General features: G+C 40.6%; 1 protein-coding gene across 4 annotated transcripts in view; it reads left to right on the top strand.

Moving 5' to 3' along the window:
- foxp4 (forkhead box P4) overlaps positions 1-15,143 on the top strand; it is a 135,374-nt gene that overhangs the window by 55,556 nt on the left and 64,675 nt on the right. The window contains exon 1 of one of the 4 annotated variants that reach the window (XM_038298146.1): positions 13,105-13,135. The exons of the other annotated variants lie outside the window; for them this stretch is intronic. The gene's annotated coding sequence lies outside the window, so the exon portion shown is untranslated. Of the gene's footprint in view, positions 1-13,104; positions 13,136-15,143 lie in introns of those variants that run through there. 4 annotated transcript variants of the gene reach the window in all.

Below are 15,143 nucleotides of genomic sequence, written 5' to 3'. Positions count from 1 at the left end.
CCTTTTATTTCATTTGTATGTATATCATAACAACTCTTGTTTTTTTTTTCTTTCTCCAACAGTTGGAATTGGCTGTCTGTGCCATTGTATTAGGTTATTACAGGTTTCCCTGTCATCCTGTCTCATTCCCTGCTAGCTAAGGGATTGCTCTAGAGAACAACCGGCTGACTTTTTAATTAATCTTTCATTTTTTTTTTACTCTTTGGAAGGCTATCAAATGAGTCAAACTTTCAATTTAATGGTAAACATTAAAACACAGAATCTGCATGAAGAGATGACAAAATCTGTCTCTGTTTTAATAAAAAAGAGATTAATGAAACTTTGTGAAAACCTATCTCAGAAAAAAAAGTGTTTTCAAGGGGTTTGTCAAGGTCTCTGTAAAGGTGCTAAAAGTTTTTCATCACAAAAGGAAAAATAATTTATTTAAGTATCCAAACGTATTGTTTTTTTTTTAATGCGTCTTTGATTATTTTAGGTTGAGTTGATCAGGCTTTTCTGGATTTTATTAGATAACAGATCCACTGTTTGGGTTTTTTGTTCTTGTTGAACAACATTCAGCAGTGAAAAGGTGACTTATGGACCTAACAATCCACATTTAGCTCAACAGACTACTTATCAGCTTCTCTCTGAATGATTCATGTAAACTCTCACTGATAGGCAAGGAACTTTTGCTCAGGTGCTCTTGAAATTATTTTAAAAACACAAACCAATTTTTCAGGAATATCCCAGAAATCTCCCCTTTCCGCTTTTTACCACAACGAAAAGTTCTATTTTAGCACTCCTGGATATATTTGCTTTATTTTTCCCTCCCTTCTGGAGTCTTTCACCTAAAGGTGCGGTGTAGACTGCTGTGTGTGCTTAAACACCGTGCCGGTGGGCACTGGAGCAGAAAAGACACTCTAGCACGCTCTCTTCAGCGCAAACTGACACAAAGAACTCCTGACAGAGCCGTCTTTACCTCCGGGCCCTTGGGAACCTGAAATAAATCACAGCCATATTCCCATCCACTGCCATCACTTCCCTACGACATGGAGAGACAGACGGATGGGACTATGCATGAGAACCAGTGGTGGCAGTATTATGCTGTGGGGAAATAAGGGAAAGTTAATGGAGAGCTAAAATGATGTCCTTCGTAAAAGAACACCTGCTAAATGGGGTCGTGGTTCACCCTCCAGCAAAATGACAACCTTACAACCGAGCGGTTTAGATCAAGGCAGGAAGATGTCCTAAAATATAACAAGAGTTTTTTGTCAGAGGAAATGAAGGTAAAAAAGGGCAAGTTAAGAAGCAGCATGGTGGGAGAGGGTGGGGATTAGGGGAGAGGGGCATTTGTGGGCTGGAAAGAAGAAGCAGAGGGATGAGGGAGGGGTGTAAAGCTGAGACGTGTCAGAATAGGGCGCCTGGGCCTCCCTGTGGAATGTGGCCTGTCTGCTTCTCCACAACGAACAGAGCAGGAGGAGAGAAGGAAGACAGAGGGAAGGAAGAAAGTTAGCAGAAGGGGGGGGTTTGCCCCATCATCGAGGTGGGGGGGAGGACTATGAGCAGTAGTAGCCGTAGAGTAGGAAGATGTGGAAAAGTGAGAGTTCAGCAAAGAGCGCAGGGCACTTTGTTGAGGTGCCGGGTGTGGACGTGAAATGATGCATAGCAGAGGAGAAATGTAAGCAGGATAAATCCTAACAGACCTCAAAGCGTATGTGTGTGTGTGGCTGGGCTGAGGGCGCTCTGACGAGAACCAGGTGTCTTCAATTCTCCTCATGAGTTCAAGTCTCTTATACCTGTTTTTTTTTTTTTTTGGAGACTTTAAACGAAGCCACTTCCCTCCGTCTCCTTTTTCCTCACCATCAATTAATTGCTGTTTGTAACTGGTGGCCGATGGTGTTGTGGGGAACAAAAAGCTCTGTGTTTTGGGGGGTATCAGGGAAGAGGACAGCGATGTTCATCGTTTCCTCTTGGGGGAGGTGGGGGTGCCACTCATCGGTGGACTAAACCAGCCGAAGAGGCTTTTATTTTACTCTCCCATCTGAACAGAAAGTAAGCGGGAGACTCTAGCAGCCGTATCCCTTTTTCCTCCAGGGGCCTAAAAGGAACATTGGTTGAGAAAAAAGGCAGTTTTAGAAATTGGTTTGGAGCTTCGATCCCCACTCCCATTTGTCATGTTCTAGTTTTTTTTTCTTCTTCCTTACTTCTTCTCCTGTGTGTCCACACGCAAAGCAGCAATCTTTGTCTCCCGCTGCCCCACACACACAGGCTGGCAGTTACACACATGCAGAGAACTGATGTGGGTTAATGAAGGGTGTAATTAAGGAGCCGCAGTGATGACTGGAGATCAGGAGGAACCGATACAGATCTCAGATATACACAAACACTGATGAAAGATAGCTGCTCTCTCTGTGTGCACGTTTCTGCGGAGAGCTTTGCGGACAGATTTGTGGTCGGTGTGTGTATGTGTGCGCTAACAGACTTTGAGGGATGCTGCATGATTCAGATAACGTATGGCTTCCTGTTAGAATGCCTAGACTCAATAATTGGTGCCTGTATGGATGGAGGTGGGGACGATTTGGGGGTGTGCGTGAGATCTTTCAGCCCTGGTAAAAGGGACGCTTATGGCTTCTGTGACCCCCGGCTTGCCACAGAGTTCACTTTAAGGTCATGGAGGCAGAGGACATGAAGGTGAAAATAAAATAAAATAAAAACAAGTAATACTTAACAATAAGGCTTACCTTATAGACAGCTATATATAATCTATTCATTAATCTGTTAACACTTAAATCATTCATAAGTGTTTATTATTGCATTAATTAAAGACAAAAGACAAAACTTAGCTGCAAAATGGTGAACCTAATCTTTTCATCTTTATATCTCATCTAACATTATTTCTATTCAACATTTCAGATAAGTTTTTACTTTATGAAGCTAATTTTTTTTAAACTGTCTTTTATTAGGAAGCTTTGTTTATTCAAATATAACAATGTACTACTGTTTTTTAAACCAGCATATAAACAAATCACATCCTTAGAATAATGGTAAAAAACTCTTGAAAGTTTTCTTGTTTTGTGTTTTAAATGGATGCTTGGAAACGAATAATTAATTGGTTGATCGATAAGATCAATTAAATTTAGATTTATTCATTTATTGATATCTTGAATTTTTAAAATGAATTCTTTTTAGGAAATGTAGCTTATCTTTGTAGGAGCTTATATTCACCACTTAATCAATCAAAATTTATTAGTAGTAGAGTTTTTGTAAAATAAAGTTTAACGCAAAAATCTTTAAAGATCATAAAAATAGACAGGACCGTCATGGAAACACATTAGAAACAATAAAACTAGGTGAACCTGACACTTTAAACCAATAAAAACAAAATTAATACAATAAAATGTCTTTAATTGTTGGGGAATTTGTTAACCGTTTTAAAAATGAGTGTAAGAAGTGAAGAAATAGTGACGCCAATATTAAACAACATTATCTGAAGGATCTGTTGTCAAATTTTAAATGCTGATGTATGTTTCCGTATGTTGGGGTCTGTGCCAAAAGCTAAAGTATCAGTTTTATCTCAATTTAGTGGAAGAAAATGTGAGCCAAACGCAGCTTTTCATACATCCACCCGCTTGACACTTGTTCTGGACAGTAAATTAGTCCCAGGCCTCCTTTCTGAGTCCTGTCACCTTTTAAAAGCTTTCCCTTCTGTCTGGGCCAGTTCTTCCTCTACATGGGGGAGGTCAGCGTAGTACACGGGTCACAGGAGGTTGTGCTGAGAAGGAGGCGGGGGCAGTGGAGGTTGCTTAGCTTCGAAGAACACCCACTGCTCTGACCAAAAGAGATACAAAGAAACCTATAGAACACCAGTTTCCGGAAGGACTCCAGCAGCTCCAGTTATCTGTCTGATATGACCTTTGATTTCTGTTTTCTAAATGGATCATTCAGCTATCACTCAAAAAGGGAGATGATGAAACGAAATATTACAAGTTTAGTCTTTTTCTGCCTACTCAAGTTTAGAGTTGTTTGCCCTTCGGCACCACGAACAGGCACACTCTCTGCACCACCTGCAAAAAAAAAAAGAAAATATCCATAGTTTTTTCACATGCTGCCATCTTCTGCACACTTTGCATTCATTGGAGTGTTTTTTTTTCTTTTTTTCACTCTCTAAGGCCATATTCTGTGATTTTGCAATACTGCATTGATGAGAACCCATAAAATATTTTTACAACTTTTTTTCACCCACCCCATTGAACGAGAGTTAAAGAGCAGATATCCTGTCAATCTGGGTCCTTTTCATGTACTTGGCTTTTGTGTGTCTTTTCTCTATAACCTTCATGGGATGTATTTGCAAAAAAAAAAAAAAAAAAAAAAGGCAAGCTGCAGTTTGACACAAATCTGGAAGTTTAGCAGATTTTCAGTTTTTTATGTTAGCTTGAGTAAAACCTGCAGAAGTTTCTGGAGAATCAGGTTTATTGGTTTCGAAAGTGATTTTGGAGGGAAGGTTGTTGTCGAGCTACTAGCCTGGAGATGGAACAAATGCTCCAGTGGATCAGATCATCCAGCATGGAGTCAGTCATGGTTGGGAGCCTCCTCCTAGTTCGCCTTTTAAGTCCACCTGTGCGTGTTTGTCCTGTTTCTGCAGTGGAGACTGGATTAACTACATACACCTTGGCACCTGAAGTGTTATTGGGTTTGGTTACCATGGGAATGTTTGGAAGTGCTTTCATTGGGTGGGCCTGCTTAGATGTTGGATGAATACCAAACAGGTGATTCTCGCATGATCTAAAACGGGCATTTCTGATTAAATAAAAATTTTCTTTTATTTAAAGAAATTCAGTTAAAACAGCTCAATCGTTGACTCGATTCACTGATGTTTGGTCATCATGGCGGAGACTGAAGCCGGAGATCATTTTTACTGCTTTCCTCATTCAGCTGTGATTTTCACAAAGTCAAGTTTAGTAAATCATTTAATGACAGTTGAAGAAAGGTGTACTATTCGAAAAAAGTTAGGAGAGAGGACTCCATTTCCTTCTTGTGTAGAATAAAAGACCCACAAAAGTCAACTACATAAAAGGACACCAATAATGAAGGAAATTTTTAAAAAAAAAAGGAAATCTTTTTAACTTTCATCTAAGCTGTCCTCTGCCTTCATTGACTGGGATTTGCAAAGAGTGAAAGCAACAGAAGCACTGGTACTTTAATTCAGAAACTGATAATGCAGATAATGTCACCGACACACAAGACACACAGATCTGGTAATAAATACATCCTGGGTTAAAATAAAAGATTGTTGCAAGCAAATAACACGCTTTGTAAAGGATGAAAAAAATGTGTAAACTGAATTTAAACAAAAAAGGAAATAAAAACTTTGAAAATGGCTTAAAAAAAGATTTTAAGAATAACTTTGCTGTTTTACAGATTTAAAATTTTCAAAATAATATTTTCTTCAGATTGAGATTCATGAATTGCCTTCTTTTCAAAAAGTGTTTTACAGATCAGTTATCTTCAATTCTATGGGTGGGCTTTCCTTTAGAGTAAGGAATAAAGACGTTTTTGCTGATGAAGGTTCTCAGTCATCCAGGTCAAAGTCATTCTGTAAAAATTCAAAAAATATCCACTGGACTTGGTTTTCAAGATCTGAAGACGTTTCGCAACCTCTCCAGGAAGCTTTCTCAATTCAAATGTCTGGATCCGTAGTGAGTTTGAGTCTTATATAGACAAAGCCTTGTATCGCTTGGAAACATGCAATGGTAACCGATGCAATGGTAACTGATGCAATGGTAATGCAATGGTAACCGATGCAATGGTAATGCAATGGTAACCGATGAATGGGTCGTTAGTTCCATGGAACTAACGACCCATTCATCGGTTACCATTGCATGTTTCCAAGCGATACAAGGCGTTGTCTATATAAGACTCAAACTCACTGCGGATCCAGACATTTGAATTGAGAAAGCTTCCTGGAGAGGTGGCGAAACGTCTTCAAATCTTGAAAACCAAGTCCAGTGGATATTTTTTGAATTTTTACGAAAAGACGTTTTTATTGGTCTGCATGGATATAAAAAAAAAAGTGTGTTTGTATTGGACTTAAAGGAAGAGAATGATTCCTTAAAAATGCATTTTAAGAGGGATGAAACACTATTGGGAAAAATAAATTAGGAAAAAAAGTGAAATATAAAATATCTTTATAAAAAGAAAGATGTAAAATTTGAGAAAAAAGGTGAAAAATAAATAGGTTCTTTATTTTTCCACATCACTTGAGACATGATGTATCTAATTTTGGCAAATGTACTTTTCTCCCTCAGATACTGTGATGCATAGATGAAAGTTCTGTTTACTTCTAAACGAATCTCTTTGCAGACATAATAGACTTAGTTGCTGATGGAGTTTAAGCCTCAGTCAACAAACACAAGCTGAGTATTATTGCCATGACAAAAAATAATTCTCTCAGAGAATTTCACCAAACAAAAAGATCAGGGCCAAGCTGTGAACCCTGTGGCACTTCATAATTGACTCTAGTAAGATAGCAAGACCTGTCATTGACATCAAGTGGTATCTGTCAGACAGATATAGACTGATGTTCCTTAAATGCCTACTCTATAGAGAGCAGTTTGCTTTTGCTCTGAGAAGGTTGTAGTACCCTGTTTGATCCACATTGCCTCCACTCTGGCTTCCTGAGCAAGACCCTTAGGGGCTGGTTATACTCCCGCAGCAGTGTGTCGCAGTGAGCCTGTCGCAAATCTTTTTGATTTATGCACAATTTTGAAGCATAGTCTGTGCTATGTTATTCCACGCTGCAACGCAAGAGGGTCAATCAGGAAATAGCTGTGGGTCTAGATACGGCCGAGGCGGTGAGGAAGTGGGGGCAAAAAGAGCAGGGATCCAGGTTTAAAAAGGATTCCAGCGTTCTCGCACACCTCGCTCTTCTAGCTGTTCCATCTTCACGCGTCATTTTCCACAATGGTGATCATACAAACAAAACAAGCTGGTAAGGTACCAAACAGGATATACATATAGTGTAGAGCGGATGTAGATTTGACCAATCAGAGGCCTCCTGTCTGCGGCACTGTCTGCAGTCACCTACAGTAACTGGTTTCTGACCATTAACCAGCCTTCAACCCCACGCTGCTCCCCAGGGCGCCGCACAATAACAGCCTGCCGCTCTCCAAGGGGATAAGTTAAATGCAGAGGTAAATTTCTCCAATTTCAGATCAATAAAGTTCAATTTTTACAGCATTTACAAGCTTCCAGAAGAATATTGCTACCAAGTGTGTCACAAAAGACACTGAGATCTTGCAGGATGAGTCTGTTATCTGAGACTATGAGGATGTCTTAAGTGAGTTTCACCAATGCTGTTTGGGTACAATGATGATCTCTGAAAACGTGACTGAAACTCTTCAGCAAGAGAGTGATTTCTCTTTCCCAAAAGCCCCATATCCTTTGTTTCCCCAACTCCAGATTCATAAAAAAAGGTGGACGCAAATGGAGGGGGGGGATCCTAAAAAGACAAAATGTGCAACGCCTCTGAGGCCCACGAAGCAAGCAGTTACCCTGGAAACAGTTGAGGGCCCAGGATGCACACAATGAACATGCACATATACACACCAAATATACAAAAGCTGCAGAGGCCTAAAGTGTTGCTAATTAGCTAGTCTTCGCTGGCCCTTTGTGCCAGCCATTTTAAAGGAGAGATTAGAGTCAACGGGGAGGAGGAGAGGAATGTAGCTCTTCTCTTTCTGTTGTTTGCCTTCTTCTTGAGCTCAGGACCAGAGCATGGCCGCCCCTTTCTTTGCCTGGTCAAAAGAACTTTAATTTCCTTTTAACTGTTAGTTTCAATTTACTAAACATAAAATAGGCAAAAAATTACAAATGATAACAAAATCTAACACAGAAAATGTTTTGAAGACTTTTGATGAAAGGTATGAGACAATTTACACCATTTTAACTAATGAGAAAAATCTCTGTTCTTTAAATGTTGGGTTTAATTATTTTTTAATGAATTTAAAATTAAAACAAACAGAACTGTTGAGCTCTTCTACTTTCTACCAGGTGACTAAAAATGAAACTGAGTTCAGCTTTACTAATTTGGAAAAAAAGGGGAGATAAATGTATCCCAGGTTTGAATTATTTTTAAACATCAAATTCCTCTAAACATCTAAATGAACAGAGCCTCTTACAAAATCTCATAGAGCAGCATACACTTCCTGTTTTCCTCCCTTTTTTCTCTTTACTTAATGCTCCACCTCTCTTTCTCTTTTTGTGGAAGTTGAAAATCACTTTTTTAGATCTTTCAACTTCTTGCACAGCAACAAGCTATTGTTATGCCTGCCCTTTTCCGTTGTTTGTGTATGCGTGTTGGGGTGTGCGGTGAGTCCTGGGTGTGAGGGCGTGTCTCTCCATTCCCCCCTCAGCCACAACCAGGTGTAGAAACTCTCTGAACCAAGAAACATGAAAGAGTTTTATTTGCATTGAAGCGGTCTGCCAGACCAATACGTTTAAAAGCCAATCACTTAGCTTTGTTTTTTTTCCTCTTCCTTTCCAGCCAATAGGTGTCTGGGTGTCCACATTTGTCTTTATATACATGTGCACATTGCAGACAGTCTCTGTTTGTCTATATATGTGTTTTCCTTATGTCTCTAAGCCAAGTCTTGGCAGCATGTGTTATTAGTTGGCTTTTTACCCCCATATTTTTTTTCCTTTTTTTTTTTTTTGGTGGGTTATTAATAATAAGAGTTAAACAGTTTCCATATGTGAGGCCTGGTTGCCAGGCTAGTGCCGTCCTCATCACAGACTGGCCCTGAAAAGACTCCCTTGGTCCACTTAGGTCGAGCAGAAGCAGCAGCTTAAATTCTGGAGGTGCACCAAAACCAAGGCCTAACACCTAAAAAGGGGCCTTCCAAAACTAGTTAGCTGTCCTACGTTATATGTGATTACGCTAAATATTGCAAGACGCTCCGTCTGCCTGTCTGTGAAAGTGTGTGTGTGTTTTCCTCTTTGGGCTTGGTCTGTCTGGAGTAGGACCTTACTCTCCTGCCAAACGAGCTGTGTTGAAAACCGCAGGGAAACGGCATATGTGTGTAATGTATGACGCGTGTGTGTGTGTAGGGAAACTGCTGTAGAGCTATTTGCCGTCAATTAGCTGCCTGGACTGAGATGAGGCCTACAGTAAAGAGGGAGTAAGGGATTTCCTCTCTCTTTTTAACCATGCTCACCTCATCATTACCTTTAATTGTCTATTTCTTGATGCTCTCTCTGCCTTTACTTGTCAGAAAAACAAGCTGCAGGAATCTCTTTAGGAGGCTGTAGATTTTTTTTTTTCCAACTGGGCAGATGATGATAATGATGATGAATTGTGTCATGACATAAAGCAGCCCAGAGCATTCAGTCAGCTCCTTTTTACGACCGCGAGTAAACCCCTGTGAATCAATAGAAACGTTAGATCAGTGTCAGGAGGTACAGGAGGATTTTTTTTTTTTTTTCGCCAAACAGTTCTGAACTGAGAACCATCTGGAAAATGGCATCATCCCAGGAGGTTAGAGCAGGTCCCCTTTAGTGAAAAAAAGCATATGAATAAAAAAAAAAGAAAAGAAATCCCAAAACCAGCCAGGGTTTTCAAACATTACAGCATATTTTGAAGTTCTTTTGGAGTTTTGCAAGTTTTTATTGGATTGGCTCTTGAAGGCGCTCTTTCCTTTCTTTAATGGTCAGTCTGGGCCCAAAGCAGTTTGCTGCAGTCATTTTAAAACCTCAGCGTCTCAAACGATGCTTTTATATAGCGGAAACATTACATTAAATAGCTGAAAGGGATCGCTGCCGGTAGAGGGTTTCCAAGGTATCGGAGATTATTCCTGCCTTGTGGCGTCCTAGGCAGATTGAGACATTTAGTGCGTTCTAAGGTCAGTTATTTTGGTGGACAACTGCATCCGGTGAAAACAAATGACAGGAGGGCTGGTTTAAGGAAAGCCAAAAATACCTGACTAACATAAGAGAAAGAGAAGTTCTACATGAGGGAGAATTTAAACTAAAGTGGATAGGGTTATGGCAGAGTCTAGTTTATTTGTAGCCCACCATGAAATTGCCAGGCTTTAGAAAGGATGTGGTTCAAGTTGCCCCATTCCCTGTGCCTCTTGGAAACTCCTGAACTTCTGTAAGTGTACATGCCGTTTCCCTTTTTTTTTTTTTTTTTTGCACCCTGTTGAATCAACTTTCAACAAATCATTACACAGCTGAATGAAAAAAGCACTGCAGCTTTATTGGCTGTTCTTCTAGTGAAAGGTATAAACAAGGATTTAATTAGCCGTGGTGACGTTTCTGAAAGAAAATCTTGTTTACATCAATAAACCCAACATCATTCAAAGAAATAAGATTCAGAATTATATTCATTGATATAAAATATGCTTTCAATGCCTATCTGATGTCGATCTCTTCATCATTAGCTTGTTATTAAGGTACTGATAGGTAGAGGTTTGCCACAGGAATCTTTTTGGGACCATTAAAGAAAAAAAAAAAGGCTTTCCTCATAAGGCCAGCAGCTGCATTCACTAGACTTGGCTTCCATTTGTAAGCCCGGACAATCTATTTTGGGTGTCTGTCGAAGCCGTATCTGCTGCATGAATTTACTGCGACGAATGAGGGTATGGGCAACAGATTTTAAGAGATGAGAGGGGAGTGGCTGGGGCAAAAGAAAGACAGAGCGATTTGTGAGAAATTTATTGTGAGCAATGCATTATATAAAGAGGAGCAAAGAACAACAGGTGATATAAATGGGGTCAACAAAGAAGAATCAATTATTTGTATGTGACTGGCAAAAATGATATAGATAGCCTACATGAGATCCCTTTGTGGCACCTATTCTCTATCTCGGTTGCTCTTTGTTTATGGTTTTGTAATGTAATACAAATTGTGGGTCTTTTAATGCTGTTGGTAACAGGCGACACAAATGGGACAGTTCATCTGGCCGATTGCACACAATTCTGATGCTACGTCCACACAGCAAGCAGCAGGAGCAGCAAAAATGCAAACTTTTTAATGACTACTACTGAACCTACCTACCCACTGCCAATTGTACCAAGAAAATGTCTCCAGCATCCATACACCACCTGCAAGTCTGATTCGCTGATGAGATGGTTTTGATTTATTTAGATATATCTTATTCTTTATTTTTACAGTATTGTTAAAGCGGGATGAAATGTAGCGTCAATTTCCCATTGTCGGCTGACAAGAATAGCAATAAGAATGGTCCTCTATCTCTTTTAAGTTTTCAAATGTTTTATTAACTACTTACAGTAGATACTTTTCCCTTCCTAGCATCCCAAACTAGTCTGTTCACCTCTGACCTTACATCCAAAATATATATTTTTTTCTATTTTTGGAAAACCTTTTGGAAACCTGGAAGGTTGCTTATTCTTTTTCTGAGCAGCCAAGTCGTTCAGGACTAGTCAGTCTGTCCCAAACAATAGTGCCATTTCAAAGGCCCTTAGATTTCCACTCTTCCCCGTTATTAGGCTCAATTTGGACTTCAACAAGATTCCTAGATGCCGTGCGACTGATTGGCTTGCTCTGTGTGTTAACAAAGATTTGAACAGGTGTACTGAACATTGCATGTGTTACAATTGGGGTCAAGGGGACCCTTGACCTCTAGAGATTAGGGTAGACCTGAGTAGTAGAGCTCACCCTTACTGTAAGTGTTTGTTGGCATGAATAGCTGTCTCTACAGGTGGGTTATCACTTCAGTTTGCTCTCCATTACTTTCTTTATTGAAAACTAGATTACATTGTGTCTTAGGTTCTTTTCATCTTCTTTGTGATCATGAGTACCCAAATAAGAAGGATCAATCAAAGATAGGGATACCTAGAGCTAAGAAAACCTGTTGATCCTTGAGGAAGGAAGCTGCAAAGGGAAATACATTAAAGTAGTTACAGGGATCTGTGGAGCTGGAAGGGTCTTTTAGGTAGACAGGAGCAGTACAAATGGATACAAGAGATCACTGGGATCACCCATGGGGACGGCAACAATGCCAGAGCTTTATCCCCGGCTTTCAGCTTTAATGACAACACTTCAGGACTGAGATATACGGAGACGGATATAGGAAGAAAAAGAAGAAGATCCACCGCTTCTTTCTGAACCCGGTCTCTCTCACTGATCCAAAATCAAAAAGCTTGCAGACCTGTAGAGAAGCAGCTGGGTGTGACGAGCTCTTTGCTGCATCTTTCCCCTGAGTCTGTTTAGCGCTCTCTGTCTTTCTTTCCCTCCTGTCGAAGAAAACAGAGAGAGGGACGGAGAAGGGTAGCTCTACTCTCAAGCCTCCCTTCTTTCCCTGTCGAGCTTGCACCAGACTAAACTGTTGACTGTGTGCCAGGGGGATATCTGTTTGGCCTCAGAGTCTGATTTTCCTCCTCTGCGGACAGATGAAACACTCAGCTCCTCTCTCATCCTCTCACATGCTCCTGTTTTTCTTTTCCTTTTCAGCCTAAAAGCAGAGAAATTTGATACCACCTGCTTCCCCCCTTGGCCTTCCCAGTTCCCTCCCCTCCTCTTCCTCCTTCTCCCTCAAGCCTCAAGGACAGCCCACTGTCTGCCCTGAGGGCTGTTTATCTTTGGGGTGGGGTTGGGGGGTTAGAAAGGGGGAGACGGGTTTGTTTCGTTTCGCCCATCAACAATGGACCTCAGTCAGTGCTGACGGATTACTCCAACATATGGTACCCACCTGTCTCTCTGTCTCCCTCTTCCATGGTCTCCCGTTTGGATCTCTTTGCTTGTTTCTATGTTCTCTTTGCACTGTCACCTGAATACACGGCGAGGATTAGAGGCCAGATTCATCACAAACACAGGGAGACCTGTTTGCTTTGGCAACCTGAGCCATGTACGCGCTAAAATGCACTTTTTTTTGGTCGTTTTCATACATGAGATTCAACTTATTACAACAAATCGGAGTCATATTAGTGAGATTTCTCTGATGGATGGGCCAAACGATGACGCATAAGCTTTAAGATCATCGCACAAGTTTGGTAAAACAAAATTCCTGCCGTGTTTTTTTCTTTTTTTGGATCGTCTAAGCCGACCAGCCAGGCTTCTCTACTTTCAAAGGAAGAAAGAAAAAAAAGTCATTGGGTTATTTTTTTAGGATTCCTGCTAAGGGGAGAAAGTAGCCGTAACTGTGAGTACATATGTAAGTGTGTGTGTGTGTGGATATGCAGGTATGTGCATGTCTGACCCTACTGAATTAAAAAATGCACTGTTATTAAAGGCTGTGTCAGAGGCGATGATTTACAGAGGGGCGCGATGACAAGTCAGAAGAACTCACACACCGAGCTGAAACGCTCACACTCACCGGCGCGTTCACACTATGCTCGGGCCTCCAAGCTGAGCGGTGACCTCCTCACCCCTCCTTCCCCTTCCTCCTCCTCCCCCTTGCCTCCCTCTCACTCGCTCTAATAAAACCTGTCTGACACTGCTGATGGGTGCATATGTGTGTGTGCGCACGGCGGCAGCACAAAGACTCTGTTGTTGGGCCTCCCTCTTAGGCCTCCCTCATATTTTCTTTAAAGGTGCAGTGCGCCCCCAAGAATGCCACAAGGGTAAAGGGGAGTTTTGGGGGGGGGGGGGGTCTTTAAGGAGCTGGTGTGAGGGTGGGTGTGTGTTGCAGTGTGTGGGTGGGTGGATGTTCTCCAGAGAAAAGCCAAGGAGTGAATGCGAGGAGCAGAAATAAAGGAGAGAGGTCAAAGAAGAGAAGTGCTTCTTGACAAAGTAGACATGAGTGGATGTCTTTGCTGGTGGTATGTGTGTGTGTGTTTGTGCGTGCATGTTCATGAGATCATAGGTGTATACATCAAACCGTTATACCTTTTTTTTATGCTTTTATACTTTTAAAAAACAGGTCTTATTTAGCTATTAACAATTGAATCAAACACTTGTTGCGAACCCATATGAATAAACTAGCTTAAACAAGATAATGTGTGTGGGCTCTGCCATAGAAACACTGCAATCCCCCCCCCGCTTTGTGGTTTTAGCCTCAAAACTACCAGCTCACTAATTTATTCCAGATTTGACCTCTCATCAAATGTTGCCGTTTATGCAACTTGCAATCTAAAGGTGTCAGTTGAGGTCTTGGGTGAGCAGTTTTGACAAGATATGCATTTGCCAGATGCGTTTTCTGTCCAGTGTTTAAAAAAAAATGAGTTGTGTCCCCAATTCTACTTTGTTTTATTTTTTCATCTAGTTACGTTTATGTTTCTGAACAATTTAAAGGTAAAAAGAGCTTAATTGATGCTGTAATTGAGTGTTTTTCAAGACAGTCTTTGTTATCAAACTCTGTCAACATCGGGGCAAACAAAAAGCTACTCCCTATCTGACCTCGCAATAAAATGTTTAAATACAGACCATAAGTGATAAGCTTATAGGAATCAGAGACTTATTGTTATTGCTTCTGTTTTTATCTTATTATGACAACCTAATCCAATGGTTTTCAAACTTTTCATGGTGTTCAGATTTTTTGACAGATGAACAAAGAAAACATCAACAGTTAAACATGTCACAATAAAATAAACCACAATCATCCTTAAATCACAAAACTACCACTTAACTTGGTATCATTTAGGGGTAGATGTAACTTACTGGATTCATAAAAGCCCTTTTATAATGGAGCTTTAGGATTGTATTTAGATTGAAAAGCAAAAATTATCTGATTGTACCGTTACCTTAGCAATCTCAATAAAATGGTTGATCGTACTGAAAATATATTGCTGAAGTACCAGAAAGGCAAATGCTGGACACTGATGTAGCTACTAAATAAGTTCAGATCGTGCCATAATGAAAACCAACAGCTTAAAGAACATTGCTAACACCAGTAACCAGTAGCAAGGACATGTACTCACGTCTATCAACTTAACAGCGACACCAGAACACTCCCTGAGCTTTAGCTTTAGTTTGCTCCAACTGTCATGTCGTTTTCCCAGCTCAACTTGAATTATATTCTCTTGGAATCAAACCTCTCTTCCTGCACCTTTTTACACTTGATAACGGACATTTCTGTTTGTTTTAGTTTTTCTTTCACAGAGAGAGCACTCCTCCACCTCCCCAAAATTGTAGGTGACCGCAGACAGTGCTGCAGATAGCGTTGCAAGTAGGAGAGAAAGGAGGCAGTTGATTGGTCAATTCTACTAGTG

This window comes from Cyprinodon tularosa, unplaced genomic scaffold, assembly GCF_016077235.1.
Source record: "Cyprinodon tularosa strain WSP-4 unplaced genomic scaffold, ASM1607723v1 ctg40, whole genome shotgun sequence".
NCBI classification, from domain to species: Eukaryota; Metazoa; Chordata; class Actinopteri; order Cyprinodontiformes; family Cyprinodontidae; genus Cyprinodon; species Cyprinodon tularosa.
The sequence above is the reverse complement of the archived record's forward strand: the minus strand, read 5'-3'. Positions and strand labels throughout refer to the sequence as shown.